Below are 16,668 nucleotides of genomic sequence, written 5' to 3' on the forward strand. Positions count from 1 at the left end.
TGTCCTGTAGCTAATGGCCACTAAGTGCTAGGTGCAGCCTTTGGGGCAGAACTGCATCCCCAGAGTCCATCCCTGCTGCACAGGCCAGTGCCTGCCCCTCTCCAACCTTCACTCTGGCACCAACCAGCAATGTCTTACAAAGGGCCCCTCATTTGTCTGAGGGTGCAGGTGACATTCCAGCACACATGACAATGTCTTAACTATTTCTGTGGAAAAACCTGTATGAAAAACACATTATTTCCACTGTAGTTACATATTTTAAAAAATAATTCTTTCTATGCCAGTATTTTGTCCCAAGAAAGAGCACAATTATTGTTAATTACTTTAACTTTCACCAAGGTAACTCTTAATTCCATGTTGCTTTTGGTACAATTCAATCCCCATCTTTTATTGACTATACTCAGAGCTATGAATTCAACTTTCTTCCTTTTCATTCCATGAAGCCTAAAGACAGATGTTAACTTTTTTCCAAGCCTCAGATGTTCTTTTCCTTGTTAAATGTATATCCTTGTACTGCAGCGCCAAAGCTCTTCCAATCCCCTGTATTCTAAATTAATCCATCAATCCCCTTTCCTCTGTGTTTTTGCTCTTGGCAAATCATTAGCCCAAGGGAGAACTCAACAGAAAAATTCAAGATTTCACTCAGACCATGGCTGAAAACATCTTTCTCGTACCTCTGCAATAACTTCACTACATGAGGTGGCATCTCTTGCAGATTTTTCCCTCCTCACTACATTTCCAGCCGCACTGCACAGCCACTCATTTCACAGCTGCCCCTTCCCATCCCACCATCCACCCAGCAGCCTTTCTCCACACTGTATTTATGCTGTGTCTCTATTTGATGCAATCAATTTCAAATAGAACTGTTCTTATGTTAAGTCCTTGGACCAGTCCTTGATTTCCAGCTATTATTTTCTGCTACTTTTCAAGGCCCACACTAATATTTTAAGGTCACACAGGAGATTTGGCGAAATTCATTCATCACTTTGAAATCTCTCCATCCAAGACATGAAAGCAGTAACTGAGATTCTTCATATTTGTTTCTCCTTTCAATTCTCGAACATAACAAGATAAAAGTCTGTTACAAAGGCAGAGCAACGTCTGACTGTTCAGAAGCAGGGTGACATTTCAGCCACAGGCTTGCAAAGGAGTACACAAAACGTTAAGTCTAATTGGAACAAGGTGGACCTCTCCCTGCACATAAAGTTATTAATGCACACGTGCTTCCCACTTCCACTCTAATGCTGAAATCACTCTTTTGAATGAAAGTTACTGTTTCACTTTAGCACCACAAATCTCCTCATCCTACAATCTTTGGCCAAAGTTCCCTCGGGGGCTGCTTCAGCACAGCACGTTGTGCACTGATTATTTTGGAACAGAGCTCCCCAGTCTTTTATCTTCACAGCCTGTATAAAATCAGTTCTGAAATGTATAAAAAGTGATATCAAATATGATTGCCATGCACATGTATGCTAGAAGCTGAGTTCAGAAAGGCACTTAACCTAGAAAATCTGGAAGAAATTCTGAAGCACTCAAGCGACTATATTGGCCATTTGAGTGTTGAAGCACACGGAACGCTGAAGGATTTTTAAGTTCTGTAACTGTTCTATGTAACACACATATAAAGAAGAAAGAAAATCCATCAGACTCAACTCTCTCTCCCCTCATACCTACAGGTTCTGCTCTTCAGGGCTGGTCTGGAGCGCGATGATCATCAGCTCTGGGAGCTCTCTCCACCTCCACTGCAGTGCCCATGTGCTCTGGAACAGTCACCTCTCTGGGATTGGGAAGAACTATTGCAGGGGGCTGAAAACTAACTTAAACCTACTTGTCTTGATCTCTAGAAGAGAAAGATGGAAATCATTGACCACCACACTGCTCGTGCAGCCCAACCTGCCCAAACACAACGCGAAAGCGCCTTCGTTTGTCCTCAGTCACCGAGGATTCCACAAGGAGCTCAACCCCTAACATGTAAACCCTATTCCTCAACTCAGTTTGGGAACCTGCTCTTTCTGCACTGCTTTGGATTTGGCAGCGGGATATTAAACCCTGAAAGATCGGGCGCTGCGTAAGGGGCCGAGGCCCTGCCGCACCCCTGCCCCGGCCCCCTCCCCTCAGCGGTGCCCCCGGGCCCGCCCGGCGCCCCCCTCAGCCGGCGTGGCCGGGGCTGCCGGTGCTATTACCGCACGCGGCCGGGGCCGGGGTCGCTGTAGCGCCGGTGCTGCCGCATTATCGGTACCCGCCTCGGAGCCCCGAGCGCGGTCGGGGCAGGGCCGGCCCTGCCCTCACACACCTGCCCAGCCCGTGCCCTCAGCGCTGCGCACTCTGCGCCCGGCACGCTCGCGCCTACGCCGTTAGCGCGGCGGGAGCCCTCAGGTGCGGCGCCCGCTCTGACGACATTACGGAGAGTCCGTAACATACACCGACCTCCCGGAGGGGCTCTACGCAAGCGGCGTTTCCAGGTGCGGCTCAACCGCTCCCGCACCGCGCGGCCACGGAGCGCTCCGAGCGGCAGCGCCGGTCCCCAGGCGGCGGGCGGGACCGCGAGGGCTGCGCGGGGAGCAGCGGCCGCAGGTGGGGAGCAGGGAGGGCCGAGCCGCCCTACGCCGATTCCGTAAGGCTGCGCCGGCCTGCAGGAAACGGCCGGGTACGCGGCGCTACGGAGCTGGCGCAGGGCGGCGCGGCGCCCCGTACGCAGTTGGCGTAGGGCGCTCTCAGGTGCAGGGAAGGGGCGGGCGCGCGTTGCCCGGCAGCCGCAGCCTATGGGGGCGCGGGGCGCGGTCACGTGCGCAGCCCCGCTCGGCGCTGCGGAGCCGGAGGAGCCGGACGGGGCCGCGGAGCCGGGACGGGGCCGCGGGGCAGCGCCGGGGCCGGCGCCGAGCGGGGTGAGGCTGGGCGGGCGGCGGGGAGGGGTCGGGGCAGCGGGCGGCCCGTCCCCGGGGCACCGCTCCTCCCACTGCACCGGGCATTGCGGGCAGGAGGCAAGGGCAGGACACGGCGCGGGGGGCGGCGCGGGGTGGGGGGCGCTGCTGCGCGCGCGGAGGGGCGCGGTGGGGCGGGGGGGGGGGCTCCGTGCCCCTCGGGGCCGCGGGCGGGGGCGGCGGGGAGGGGTGCGGGGCTCGGCGACGCCGTGCGCGGGCGGCCGCCCCTCCGCCGGCCGCGGGGCGCGTTACCTGCTCGCGGGGCGCGCACCTGTCGGCGAGGCGCGTTACCTGTCCGCGGGGCGCGCAGGTGGCGGCGGGGCCGGGCGCAGCCGGGCCGCTGCGCGCGGTGTCCCCGGGCGGTCCCGGCCAGGTGCGGGCTGGGCGGCTCCCGCCGGGGCTCGGGCTCGGCCCCAAGTTCGCTCCGGCGCGGTCGGTGCAGCGCCCTCCGCCCCGGTCCCGCGGGGCAGCCGAGTCCCTCCGAGCCCCGGGCAGGCTCCTGGCTCCGAGCACACTCCTCAGTGTTGTGGTCCACGGTTTGTTTGGGTTTTTCCTCCTCTTTCATTCTGTATTTGCTTTGCACTGGATTTTGTAATCATTAACCCGCTATCCCTTCTGGAAGTGAGAGCGTGGAAGGGATAACCAGGGAGTCACATGCCTGCCACTGAGCAAAACTTGAGTTTTGAGTCAAAGTGGAAATAGGCATTTTCTGGCTAAATGTCTCATTATTCGGCTCTGAAAATACTGCCTTGTGATTTACAGAAAGAAGAGAGTGAGCATTCCAAGCAGCTCCTGTACAGGGTATAGCAGAAGAGAAAATTTATAATGTGGGGGGGTCCTAGATACATTGCAATTAATTATTTTCTGTATCCGTGTCCTCTAGTTTGTTAACAGTTTTTAAAAGTCCTATTGTACTTTGTCGTGAAAACGCAGGCTAAATGTGGTTAAAGCAAAGAAAGATTTAAATGGGCATTATTGTGCAGAATATCACATATTTCAGATCTCCAGCTCCAAAAAATGTTTATGAAACTGTAAGTTAATTAAAATAGCTGGGCTATTTAACTTCAATTAAAATACTTGTGTTCTAGCAAACACTTGAAGCCTGGCCTTCTAGGGTAAAGACAGAAAATTAAAATAATTTCCTCCATTCATGCAGAATACTTTAACATCTTTAAAAAGAATGGAGAAGAAAGGACTGTTTGCAAACTTGGTCTAGTCTTCTTTGATTTTTAAAGATGTGATAACCATTTTTGCAGCTGTGGTGGCAGAGAGGAAGGAAGGAAGGAGTATGGAGCGGTGCTGGCTACTTGGAGGGGAGGCCTTAGAACAAAACTTTCGGAATGGGAAGCAAGGAAGGCCTGGGAGTGTCTCTGGAGAGGTTGCAGTGCTGTACTCCTGTGTTTGCTCAAAGTCGTTGTTCTCTCTCTGAGGAGCAAAAGCATTTTCCAAGAATTGAACGAGCCCACCTCTTCCATGGAAGGTGTGCAAGCTGGGTTGTAGTTATTTCCTGCCAGTGTTGAGAGGAAGGAGAAATCTGTGTCAGCAGACTGCAGCTGGCTGTAGCTTCTACTAAATTCCTGGTCATTGTTAGGAAGTTAGACTTGTCTCTGGAAGTTCTTGGTGTGTATAATTTTCTTCTGTCTGGAGCTTTCCAACCATTTTCCTTTGCTTCATGTTGTGTAGAATGCAGGGGGAGATGTGGAGAAGAGAGGGTAGGATTGCTAACAGTGAGGGTTGAATGTTTTCAGTGTCCTGTTCCTTGGAATCTCATCATTGATGGTGCCCAGTGCTGCTCTGGCATGTGTGGTTCAAAGAGAATCTTTAATCTTGTGAGTTTGGTTAGTCCTGGTTTTATAAAGAGCTTTCTTTGCACGGGCTGATCATCCAGACTCGTTTCTGCTGAACTATTGGCAGCATTTTTCATCTCTGCACAAAGAAGATGCTGATAAAGTGCCAGTTCTAGCTCCGTGTGCTTGACAGGCTAAATATGAGGTGGAAATCTAGGACTTGATTTCTTGGGGAACTGGAGAAAGATTCCACATAGAAATACCTGTGTGTTGGGGGCTGGGGGAGCCCCAGGCGTAACTGGTGTCAATGTTGTGAGGAAGTGACCAAATCCAGCTTTGTGGCTTGTCCAAGAAGGAATTTCAGACACAGCTGGTTCCAAAACAAAGGCTCAGAAGTAAATGAGAAGACAGTAAGCAGTTGGAAAGGTACAACAGAAGATGGCATAAGGCAAGCTCTGACAGAGCTAAACATGGGAGAAGTAGTTTAAACTGTGGTGGATATGTGGGTTTTGGTGACTCTTGTTTCTGCCTTGTACGCAGTTTTCCCATGGATGTTCATTCAGAATGCAATGCTTAAGGTCGCCAAGCTCTCTTCTTCTGAAGCCCCTCTGTTAATGTTCCTCAAAAGCCTGTGGGTGGACTGAGATTTTTTTTTTTTTAACTGTGAAATCTTGTTTGGAAATAAAAAAAAAAGTAAAAAAAAAAAAGTAGTCTAAGAAGCTGCTTCATGTTGTGAAAAACCTCACTGTAGAATCATGAAAGCTGCAGTTTTTCCACGTTGCTTTGTAGCTTGGCATGTAAATAGAGCTCTTTGAAGAGCATACCCATGGCTGGAAAGGGGGAGTGGGAAAGGCTCTGGCTGGTTAACAAGCTTCTGAGTGTGTGAAAAGCCACCGTGAACATGCTTGGTGAAGTGTCTGTTAAAGCATGGAACTCTGTGCTGGCCTGGGGTGAGGTACATACACCTGGAGGTGGCCAATGTGTCCAAAGATCACTATGGAAAGAGCAGAACAGTGGCAGTTTCTCTATTTACAGACTGGGCTGGGTGAGGGGATGCTCGGGGCAGGTGGGAGGGAGGTGCTGGGGAGGTGAGGATGCAGAGGGTCAATCTGCACCTCTCTGGGCTCACCTCCAGCTCTCGGTGAGTTCAGCTTTATGGTGTCTCTCACCATGCCAACAGCAACTTCGGCGTTTTGGGGTCTGTGCCTTACTTTCTACTGGGCTGGGGAGAGCGAGGACTTTTCTGAACGGCCACATGAGGAGCACTTGGCTGGTGTGCTGTCCTGGATTTGCTGTAGCCCAGCAGTATTGGCAAGTGAAGATTGCTTTGCTGCTGAATATGCTGCAGTGAGGAAATCAAAAGGAAAATTCCTGTTTAAAGCAATATGAAAAAACTGTTAAGAGATTTAAAGAACAGAAGAATACAAACCCTTTTGTACAAACCATAGTTTGACTATGTTTGTTGTAATTGTGGTGTGATTTGACAAACAGAAACTTTGAACTTGATATTTATGGAAGGAGAAGCCTTACCTGAAAGGCATTGCTGGTATCTTTTGTTAAAAGCAATAATTGATATAAGCTACAAGGCCAAAGACAGTATTTTTTCCAGTTGTACTTCTGCAGTTCTTGGCACTTGTGCAGTTTTTCCTTCTGATGTGCAAGTTTTTCACTGAACACTGATGACAGAAAACAGTGCCACAGTTCGTGTCAGTGTCAGCTCACAGAGGGACAGTGTTCCTATTTAGCTTCTTTGAAAACCTCAATTCATGTCCCTTAACAAAAATCTTGCAGAGCAATTCTTATGACTGATATAAGCGAGTAAACATCTTGCACTCTGGATTTTTAGACTTTATTTAGTAGCTAAATTACCTTATGTTTCTGGTCCTCTTACTCTAGTCATCATGGAATAGGAGGAGACAGAATTCTTGGAGCCCACCCCACGTTGTTCTGTTGTGTTGTGCTCCTAGCTCTGCTGTGCAATGCACATCCTGACCTTTCTGCTAATTTCCTGTGTGCTGTCAGAATGTGGACGAGGTGCTGGCTGCAGGGGAAGCCCCAGAACAAAATCAGGGTATGTCATTTGTTCTGTTTGTGAAGGTATGTAAAGCATGGCCCTAGGCTGTTCTGTCCCTCCTCTGCTGCTGAACCCAAGAACTGTGGGACTAACCCAAGGCTGGATTTTGCGTGCAGCTGAGCCAGGCTGCTGTTTCTCTGGGCCACCTGCACATCTGCCCATTGGCTTCTCCAGTAATAAAGACCAGGGATTAATTAAACCCCATTGTGGTCTTATGTTGTTGATTTTTTCTATAACTATGCAAAACTTTGTAACTCTTCTGTAGTAAAATATTGTCAGAATCTCTTGGTAACTTAAAGGTGTAAGTGGATGTTGAAGAGGAATAATCTTATGAAATCCATTTTAGGGATCTTTTGGATTGTGGAAACTTGAGTGATCCTGCCACAAGAGATGATTTACATTAGTTCCCTTATGTTGTGGTTTGGTGTGCTATTTCAGAGCCCTAAGATGCTCCTGGTGATTGACATAACAAAATGTAAATTATATGCTGTTTTTCTAAGGTCTAATTTATCTGTCGTAAGGTTTGTGTACCAACAGTACTGAGCTCTTCTTACAATAATGTTTCTCTTTCATGTAATGCCTACACAGGGGAATTAAATTACCCTTAATTGTATGCCTAAAAAGAAAATAAAATTGGGGTGTGTATGGCTATGCCAGTAAATTAAATTTTGCTGCTTCTTGTTCTTTTTGTGCATTTAGTTTAAATTGTCTTTATTAAAAAATTTTATGTTTGAGTATCTGGTTGGGAAAAACGCTCTTACTTATGGGTAGCTGTGAGATGTCACAAACTTGAAGAAATCTTATGAACCAGAATTCATTTAGATTTTAAAGCAGACCTTGGCATTTGCCTTGGCAGTAAATGAACTCAGTGGTGAGAAACAGGTGTTGCCTCATAGAAATTGCCCCCTGGCAGGAGCAGAAAAGGGCAGGCTGAGTTTAGGGCCTTGTACTTTTCTCTTTTTCTTCTGATTCTTGTGGGGGAAGACACTTTGAACACATTTCTTGTTTTACTTGCAACACAGCAGATTGGAGTGTTGGCACAGCGTCTTAAAGTGTTGGGCCCTCAAGAGTCTTTAGTGTTCCTGAGACACGGGATGTTCCATGGGGGAATGTTCCTCTGGAGCTATTGGGCTCAGCTGATGATGACCCTAAACCAAATATTCCCTAATCCCAGCTCTCAGCTGGCAGGCTCTGCCTTGTGGAAAGGCCAGCACAGCCCTCGGGTGTGTGGGAAGCCCAGCCCCACAACCTCTGTGCAGCTGCTTTGTGCTTCCAGAAATGAGCTTTGGCAAAACTCTCCCCCCGAGGCTGAGGAGGTCTAAGGCTGTAGCAGGGGTTTTTGGGCACACAGCAGCTAATTCCTTCCAGCAAGATTTTGCCAAAAAATTGATGACCATCGTTCCACTGATGTTGTGAAATTAATGCATCTTTTTTAGTCTATATTTTGCAGGGGATGGGTCGCATAACAGGATTGGGTAAGTCATGGTTGATCTTGAAGGAGGCATAAAGTTTTTCTCATTTGTTGCAGGGCTGCTTTTTTTTTTTTTTTCCCTTAAAGGATGTAGCAGCCAAAGCATGGGTCCCAATTTAACCCTCTCCATAAACATGGTATCTTTCTTCATAACATGAACTAACATAAAATCATAAACGTGGTATCTTGCTCACTAAAGAAACTGTACAAAATTCAGCAAGGAAACAAGCTGCACTCCACTGATTTTAGTTGCCATTGTTGAAATAGGTGATGTTTTAAAATTGCCAGCTGGTATATACCTGAGTAAAGGTGTTTGACTGACAAGGTCTTTTTACAGCCTGCTTAGCAAGACACTGACCAGTTGGACCAAACACATGACATGGAGACTACATGTCAGGAGAGTATGAATAGATCCATTCAACAAACAAATTGCAACTTGTATCAACAAAGAAAATAAAAAGCATTTGAGTTAGCTGCCCCATGGCAGTCAGCTGGTGCTGTGTTTCTGACAGAGTAGGAGCATGATCATCAAGGGTGCAATGGTGGCACCTTGTGTAGGGAAGGTCTCTGGGACTGGGCTGGAGGTGTTTCTGTTAACCATAAAACAAATCACAGCAGTGATGTGGAAGTGCTACCGTGTGCTAAGGTTTGATCAGTCTGGAAGCTGAGTGCACATAGCAGCCATTTCTGTGGTGCTCGTTCCCTGGCCGTGGTGGCAGTGGCCCAACCTGTGTGGCTGGTTTTCCCAGCTGAGGAAGCTATGATGTTCTGACAGGTGTGACTGATGCTGGGGCTGGCTGAAGACAGGCATTTTCCAGTATGAAGACAAGGAGATAGATTAGTAATTTATTCCTATTTTTGATAACAGCTGTGCTGAAAGGGGCAGCTCTTTGCATATGGAAACTTGTTCTTTTTCTCCAGGTATGGGGACTGAGTTTGCTCTGTGACACTCCTGATGCTCTTCTACTTTTCCTTCTCTACTCTGCCTGATTGCTGTATGTCTGACATAGGGGGATTTGCTATGATGGAAAAGCCTCTGGAATAGAAGGGGAAGCTGTAGGTGTACAGCCTGTGACTCCAGGGAGTGAAGTACTGGAGAACAGGCTCAGCCACTGGAAAGCTGAGGGCTGTGGTATGATGGAACAAACAGCAAACATGGGTCTGTAAGTAGGATACTTGATGGGATTTCAATGAAACAGGCACAGAGACTCAGAACATTTGGATTCCTGCTCTCTGACTGGACTGCTCTTCCAATCCCAGTCTCTTCCCCTTTACTGACAGCCGGTATAGCTCAACAGAAGATAAGGGGAACACATAAATGTCCAAGAACTGATTTCTCCCCACCTCTGCTTTGAAGGATGCCTTTTCTATGTCATAGGCTCTCAGTGAGTGTCATCTTTTCAGAGAGCTAAAACTGTTTGGTGAGCAGTTATTCCGTGTCCTAATGCTTCATGATCTCTTGATTCGATGGCTAGGTAATTGGACTTGGCAAATAGATTAGGGCTTCTTTGGTTACCCAGTCAGTCATGCTCTCCAAGTCTTCAGTCATGCAGAGACTTAATCTGTTCCTTTCAAGTGCTCAGCTGTGCCATTTGGGTGACCTTAAAGAGCATCACCGGGGCTGAACTGCAGTGTGTGGTACACGGGGATGGGGCGTAGGAGAACTGGGAGTACTGCTTCCAAAACTGGAAATGGGTAAAACTCTTCACCAGCAGGCACTGAGCAACACTGTGTTCCAGTGAAGAATGTCTGGCAATTAACCTGCAAGTATTGATTAGGGCAGCATTTGGCCCCTTTTCAGGTTCTGCCATGGACTTACCACACAATTTCATTTCTTTGTGTCTGAAGTTCCCCCTATAAAGATCTGAAATGTTTTCCTGTCTCATAAAAACTGTTATTTTAAAACCAGTAATAAATGTACTCTGGTAAATATGGTGACAAGTGTTCTAGAAAAGCCAGGAAGAAAGGCAAATACTGGAAAAGGGCGGGGAGACAAAACTGATAACTTCTTTGCTTCTGGTGGGTGAGGGTGAAATTGGTGACTGCCAAAAATATGAGCTCAGAGAAGTAGCTTGTTCTGCTCTGAGCCCACATCTGTACACACCTCCTCATCTCTACAGATGGCCAGAAGGCTGAAGAGAGAACACAGTTGTCTAAATTTGTGTAAGAGAAAAGAATCATGACTCCCACCTTGGAGGCACTTAAAAACCTCCTGTAACTGGGGGATTTTCAACAATTTTAAAAATTTGGTTGAATTTTCAGTCTTAGCAAATTTTGTGGAACCTGACACTGTTCATAGTTGCTAAATAAGTAACTTCTAAAATTTTAATTTGTTTTAAAAGATGGTTGTCTGGAACGGCAGTCTTTATTCCTTCAAAACTGGCCTGCTAAGGAATAAATTTGATCCAGAAGTCATCTTTGCATGCTTATACTTTAGCAACTTATAAGATGCTTTTCCACTTAAGATTTCATAGTTCTTCATATTTTAGAAATAACAACTGTCACAGTCACAGTGATGGTGTTGTTTGGATAAATCATGATAAAAGGCATGAAGATAAAACCAAAGTATTTCTGCTTTCATGTTTCTTTTCTCCTACCATTAGTGTGGGAATGAGATTGTCTTTTACACTGAATATATTCATATGATCTGCTTTATCTTTCAGAGAATTCAGTAATTTTCCTTTTGCTAGCTCAGGATATTTTTTAAAGCAGGTAGTTGGGAGTCAGTACTATATAAGTATTGATCTCTTGACCAAAAACCTGGTTTTGTGGATGTGGCCTTATGTAATAAACTAACAGAAGAGAGCAGCTTACAAAGTGCATCTTTGACAGGTCTCTGATCAAGCCCATTCTTTGCAGAGGGGTTGAATACTAAATGTCCCTGAGTTGTGACTGTAGATACTGTTCCCTTCCACCCTGAACACTGAGGAGCCTGAAACTGGAAACCTCCTGACCCTTTAAAAACAAACGAGCAATTTTGTTTAAGTTTTTGCTGTGGGTCAGGAGCCTGAGCTTCATGCCAAGTTTCATTGTGATCCAAAGTAACACTGCAGACTTATGGAAAACCTCCTGCAATATGGAAATGATGAAGCTGTGCCTGCTGAGGTGCTGTGATTTATTACAGCAGATTCTTAGAAGGGGAATAAGAGATGTCCTGCCCTAAACATCCTTCAGTAAATTACAGTTCTTAGAACTTACCAAGTGTATAGGTGAAATATTCTGTATTCCTTAATATGGTTTCTACATGAGTGTTAAATAGCCATGTTATAAATGGATCTGCTCCTTCTGTGCAGTTGGGTGGTAACTGGCCTTTGTTTTGGTTCCCCTTGAGATGCTTCCAAGTGTTCTTTTAGTGGAGCAGCAGCAGCCCAGTGCCATTGTCATAACAGCATTCCACCCTCTGTGAGGAGTTGCAGCAGCACCACACATGGATGCATTGGTCTCTCCCATGCAGGATGAGGACACTTATCCTTCCAGCACTGTGTCTACAGAACTTTCTCTGGTGGCTGTTCCATGACATTTTGAAGGAGAGCAAGTGTGCTGAAAGACTGTTAAGGGTAAAGAGGATTCAGAAGCATTTGCAGAGAAATGGGCAACTCCACACTTGAACTGAGCTGATTGGGATCAATGGATTGCCCAGGGAGGCAGAGGGAGCCCAGGAGAAGCTGTCAGATATTTCTTCTGGAGTATCCATTTACGGATGCTTCTGCAGTTACTGCAGGGTTTGAATATCATTGAACTGGTGCTTCTGCAGTTGCTGTAGAAACTGTTGGCTCAGACTGTCTCCTTGCAGCTCTCCTTCAGAGGAAGGACTGCTCGGGGAGAGCTTGGCTGGCCATGGGACTCACTGGTACGTTCCCTGTTTCTTTCACGCTGCGACCTGCAATCTTTATTTTAATACAAATCCCTTGGCTAGCTTTTCTCTTGCTTATGAATGTTTGATCTGTATGTGGTACTCGCAGTAAAGGAGTCCTCTTGTGCCAGAAGAACAAAGACTTGCTTTCTGCTAGCGCTGGGCACCACTGATTTGCAGTAGCTGCCTGGTTTTAGTGCCAGTTTTAGCAGGTGCACCTTGTCTCAATGAGTTCTATTTGCCCTCATCACACAGCACAGTAGCAAGTCTCATACACAGTATATAGAAGACTGAATTTTGGCAGAGAGCTGAGGAGTTCAGGATTTACTGTACTTCCCCTCTCCTTTCTTTCCCTTGCTCTGCTTTCATTATTTGTGCTCCTCTTGTTACAGCTGGACTAGGTGATCGATGTAGCTGATAATATTCTAACAGTTTGAAATATCTCCTGAAAAGATCAAAGCAGCCATCCTGAAAGAACTCACAGGAGTTATAAACTGCTGTTGGATGGCTGGAGCTCAATGTGGAGCAGTCCAAAGGGGTCTTGGTTGAGGGGTGTGGTTTGGGTGCAGGCAGGGGAAGCCATGCACTCCTGCTCATCTGGGGGTTCCCAATGGTTTTCCTGGTTTGTAAGAGAGATTCTCTCAGACCCTCTCCATCCTTTACATCTGATTTTGGGTGTTTTAGATGGTCACTCAGTATCTAATGTGAAAACTGGGTTTTGACGGGTTATTTTGTTGTTTTGTTAAGAGAGAGAGAAGAAGAAACTCCCTTCTCCTCCACAGTCTGCTCCTCTGTCAGTTGGAGCTTTAGAAAAAGCCAGTGGCAGAGAGAGCCTTTGGGTCCTTTCTTCAAAGCCAACGATGTGCCAGAATGTGGTGTGCAGAGTGCTGAGGAGCTGCCTGCAAAGCTTCCCCTTGTCTTGCACAATGGCTCACATCCCTCCAGTGTTCTGAAGTGTTCTTGGTTTTTGGCTTCTGTTCTTCCTGAGAACAGACTGTGTGTGTCCTGCTACCTGATAAAAGAGGGGCTCCACTGGTCTCTTTTGGAAAAGACACAAGGTTCCTGAGTCCTTGTCAGCTTGACTTTCAAAAGAGCACAGTGCTCAAAAAATTTGATGCCTGAAAGTAGGACACATTGTGAATTAGGTTCCTGGGTTTATTCATACCATATTCAGATATTGAATTGCTAATTTGATTCTCATGGATGGACAGGTAATTGTTGTCAAGTGTTTCCTGGGCCAGTTTGCCAAGCTGACCTGTGAGGAACCCATGATCCTGCAAGAGAGACTGAATTACAAAAGCAGCCAGGAATGCAGTCTGTTCAAATTAAACTAATGAAGCCTAAGGAGGTGGAGAGCTAGAAAGGGAAGAGGATGCTCCATGCTTGGTGTGTATTCTAAATGAAAAACTTACCCTGTTCCAAGTGCTACCATTGAGTTACTGTGGCCCTGGACAAGTCACTTGAATTTTTTGGGCAGTGGGGTCTCTTCCCCATGCAAACAACACAACATTTACACCTATCACAGCAATTAGAGAAGTGATGTTTGAAGAGCTGTGGAATTCTTGAGGATCTAAGGTCTGATTTTGGCTTTTCTGCTAATAGAAGTACATTGAAACTTGGTAACTGCAATCAAAATAGAAAAGACTGAGTAATGTTTTTTCAGTCTCCTTTAAAGTTCAGCATGGAGGTTGCTATCTCCCCCAGGTTAGCAAGAGGAGGGTGGGCAGTTCTGTCTGGTTTCTGGGAGACAGAGAAATAATTTCCAAGATTTCTTTGGTGTGTTACCTCTGAGTTGTTTCATTCAATTTACTCTTCGTGGTGTTGAAAAATACACTTTAGCTCTTGAGTGGCTGCAGAAACTTTGCAGGGTTTGACAGTTCCACAAAGCACCTTGGTGACACCTGCATGCTTTGCTATCTCATTGCAGTATTCAGGAATGAGAGCAGTCTAGAAATGCAGGATATTCTCCCCATGGTAAATGGGAAAAACTGGCTACAACCACTTGGACTGCAGTTCTGTAAGTGATGTTATTTATTCACCAAACTGTGCTTATCCTTCAGTGGGCAGAACGTTGGTTCCTCTGTTAGCTTTTAACTCCCATGGCAATATTCCAAGAGGAAAAAACAGTTACTTAAGTTTTGTTCTTAGCACAGAGATAAATTGAATGTCTCTGTCATTTGTCTGAAACCATGTGGTGAAAGGCATGTATTTTTTTCCCCTAAGAGTTTTGCAGAGTAATAGGACCGACCATGATTTGGATTGCACAAGACACGTGCTGGGTTACTTTAAGGTCTGCCAAGTTTTAATTTGCAATTTCTGGAAAATTTAGACCAGAAACATCTGAATGTCTGCAGAAATCATGTTTCTAAATTTAACTTCTGGATTTTGTGTTGGTAAAGCATGAAATTGCTTGCTAGTATTTGTCCACTGAGTTTCAGGGACAGCCTTTCCTTATGCTGACAGTGTTGCACTGGTGGTTCTGATCTTCTGTTCCCGGTCCTGCAGAGTGTGAATTATAAATGCTTTGGAGCAAAATGCTCAGTGAAAAGGTGTTAGCTAGGTTTAATTACTTTCTGTTTATGTCAAAACAAGCAACAAGCCTTTGCAAGAATGTTCTTTTACCGTGTTATTGTTTTCTTTAATGTATTTCTGCAGTTAATAAACAATGAGCTAACTTTCCCAGGCCAGTAAGAACTGTTTCTGAACACCCTGTTACAGCAAGTGTAGGAGTTTGCAAATATCACTGAGAAAGCCCAATACAAGGACCTTTGTTTCCACAACAGAGGAGCTGTGCAAAGCGAAGACCTCATAAACCAAGTGCTCTTTCAGTGCACAAAGTATTTATGTACTTTTTTTTTTAAAAAAGGATTATTTTCACTAACACAGAAGCATCAGGTAACAGCGATTAATTCTGTTTAACTGTGGAATAAGATAAATTGATGGCATTAAAATCTGACATTCTTATATCACTAAAAGTATAGTTTTGGACTGAAAACCAGGCAGGTTTTTTGTGCTGACAAGAGCAGAGTTCAATATAATGATGGTGTTGACATGGACACAGATTTCCACACGTGGCTAAGCAGGCAATAAAAACATTTACACTCTAATCTGGACTGAGGGATGAAAGGGTTTCTATTTCTCTGCCCACCTGAGGAGAACACCCCCAGTCTGTGGCAGCTGGTTTCTAATCCTGCTTTTCATCCTGCCTCTGCATCTCCTACCCCGACAGGCTGTGGCTTCCCAAGTGAAGCTCCTTTTGAGAAATAAGATAAACCCCATCAGTGTTGCATTTAGGCACAGCAGGTTTCCTGTTGTTGGGGGAACTGAAGTGGCCAGACACAAATTGCAGCTAATGGCCCAAAATAAACTAACTTTGATTGTTTTTCTCTAATCTTTCCCTGGACAGTAATTCCAAGTGTTACTTTTAGCAGCTCTAGTGTATGAAAGGAGCTTTTGGGAGAGAGAGTTCTGTTGTTGAGAGCTGATGTCCCTGCAAAGCTGAGAGCGTTTGGAATGGTATTGATTAGCCAGGCTGTTTGCTCAGAGAAACAGGGGTTTTCCCCAGCTCCAGGGGCTGCAGCAGCTGTGCCACACCCCCGTGTGTGTGTGTGCCAGCCTGGCTGGGGGGGTACTGACCTGCCCAAGGGGTACCTGACCTGCCCAAGGGGCTTCCTGGGGCTCCTGGCAAGTGTGGTGCTTCCCAAGATGTTGATCCTGTTTTGCTGTTCAGAGATTGGTTGCTTGATACTGGTGGGAGGATGGGGTGTGTTTGGTGGAGAATGCAAAGGCTGAGAAAGTTTCTTTAGCAAATGAAGAACGGGAAGTGTCTTTGGTGCTCTTGTGAGTGGCATGATGGAGATGGCATCACTATCTATAAAGAGAAATTAAGCTAATTCATAGCCCTGTAGGAAATGTAAAGGAAGAGACCGAACCAGCTGAGTTGTGTCTGTGGTTTAAAAACATCCACATGGGATTGGTGCATTTATCCTGGGAACTCCTTTTTCTCACCCCCCCCCCCCGCTTTTATTTGAAATTCAAAAGATAAAAAAAGATTACCTGTAGCTTCTCAAGCTGGAGATCAATTACTTGGCACAGTTCTGTTCTCCAAAGATACTGGAGAATACAGTATTACAGATCTTGTCCAAGGCAAATGGTGGACTTGGGTCACAAATGACAGTTCTTTCTCTGACATCTCAGGCTGCTGTGGTGGTTTTACTTTGATGGATATTGTTGCTAGCTTTCATGCCTAAGTAACCTAATTCAAATCTTTTGGTAGGGTTATAAGGCATTTGAAGCAAATAATTGTGTTCTGAGGCTGAAAATGGATGCCAGGGTACTGTTCCCTAGAGACAAACCCCAGTGCTCTCTGTTGAACGGGTGCTGGGTTCTCAAGGGTTTCAAAAGAGCCAAATTTGCTTCCTAAACAGCCCAAGATTTTAGTTACAAATTCTGTTTCAGACCTTTCTGTGGCATTGCATGTTGGGACACTGAATCAAACTTAAAATAATGTGGTTGGATGGGCAAGAGATGGCAAGAGAAAACACTTAAAACCTTAAGCTTTT

General features: G+C 46.0%; 2 protein-coding genes across 20 annotated transcripts in view; one reads left to right on the forward strand and one right to left on the reverse strand.

Moving 5' to 3' along the window:
- The window catches only part of CRB2 (crumbs cell polarity complex component 2), a 62,404-nt gene extending 53,765 nt beyond the window's left edge, over window positions 1-8,639 (reverse strand). For 2 of the 7 annotated variants that reach the window (XM_050980840.1, XM_050980836.1), the window contains exon 1: window positions 1,675-2,064. The gene's annotated coding sequence lies outside the window, so the exon portion shown is untranslated. The other 5 variants (XM_050980841.1, XM_050980838.1, XM_050980837.1 and 2 more) reach the window with 5 other exon arrangements.
- The window catches only part of STRBP (spermatid perinuclear RNA binding protein), a 56,320-nt gene continuing 41,991 nt past the window's right edge, over window positions 2,340-16,668 (forward strand). For 11 of the 13 annotated variants that reach the window (XR_007778954.1, XM_050980861.1, XM_050980862.1 and 8 more), the window contains exon 1: window positions 2,735-2,885. The gene's annotated coding sequence lies outside the window, so the exon portion shown is untranslated. Of the gene's footprint in view, window positions 2,463-2,734; window positions 2,886-14,053; window positions 14,124-16,668 lie in introns of those variants that run through there. The other 2 variants (XM_050980855.1, XM_050980856.1) reach the window with 2 other exon arrangements.

This window comes from Serinus canaria, chromosome 17 (assembly GCF_022539315.1).
Source record: "Serinus canaria isolate serCan28SL12 chromosome 17, serCan2020, whole genome shotgun sequence".
Lineage (NCBI taxonomy): Eukaryota > Metazoa > Chordata > Aves > Passeriformes > Fringillidae > Serinus > Serinus canaria.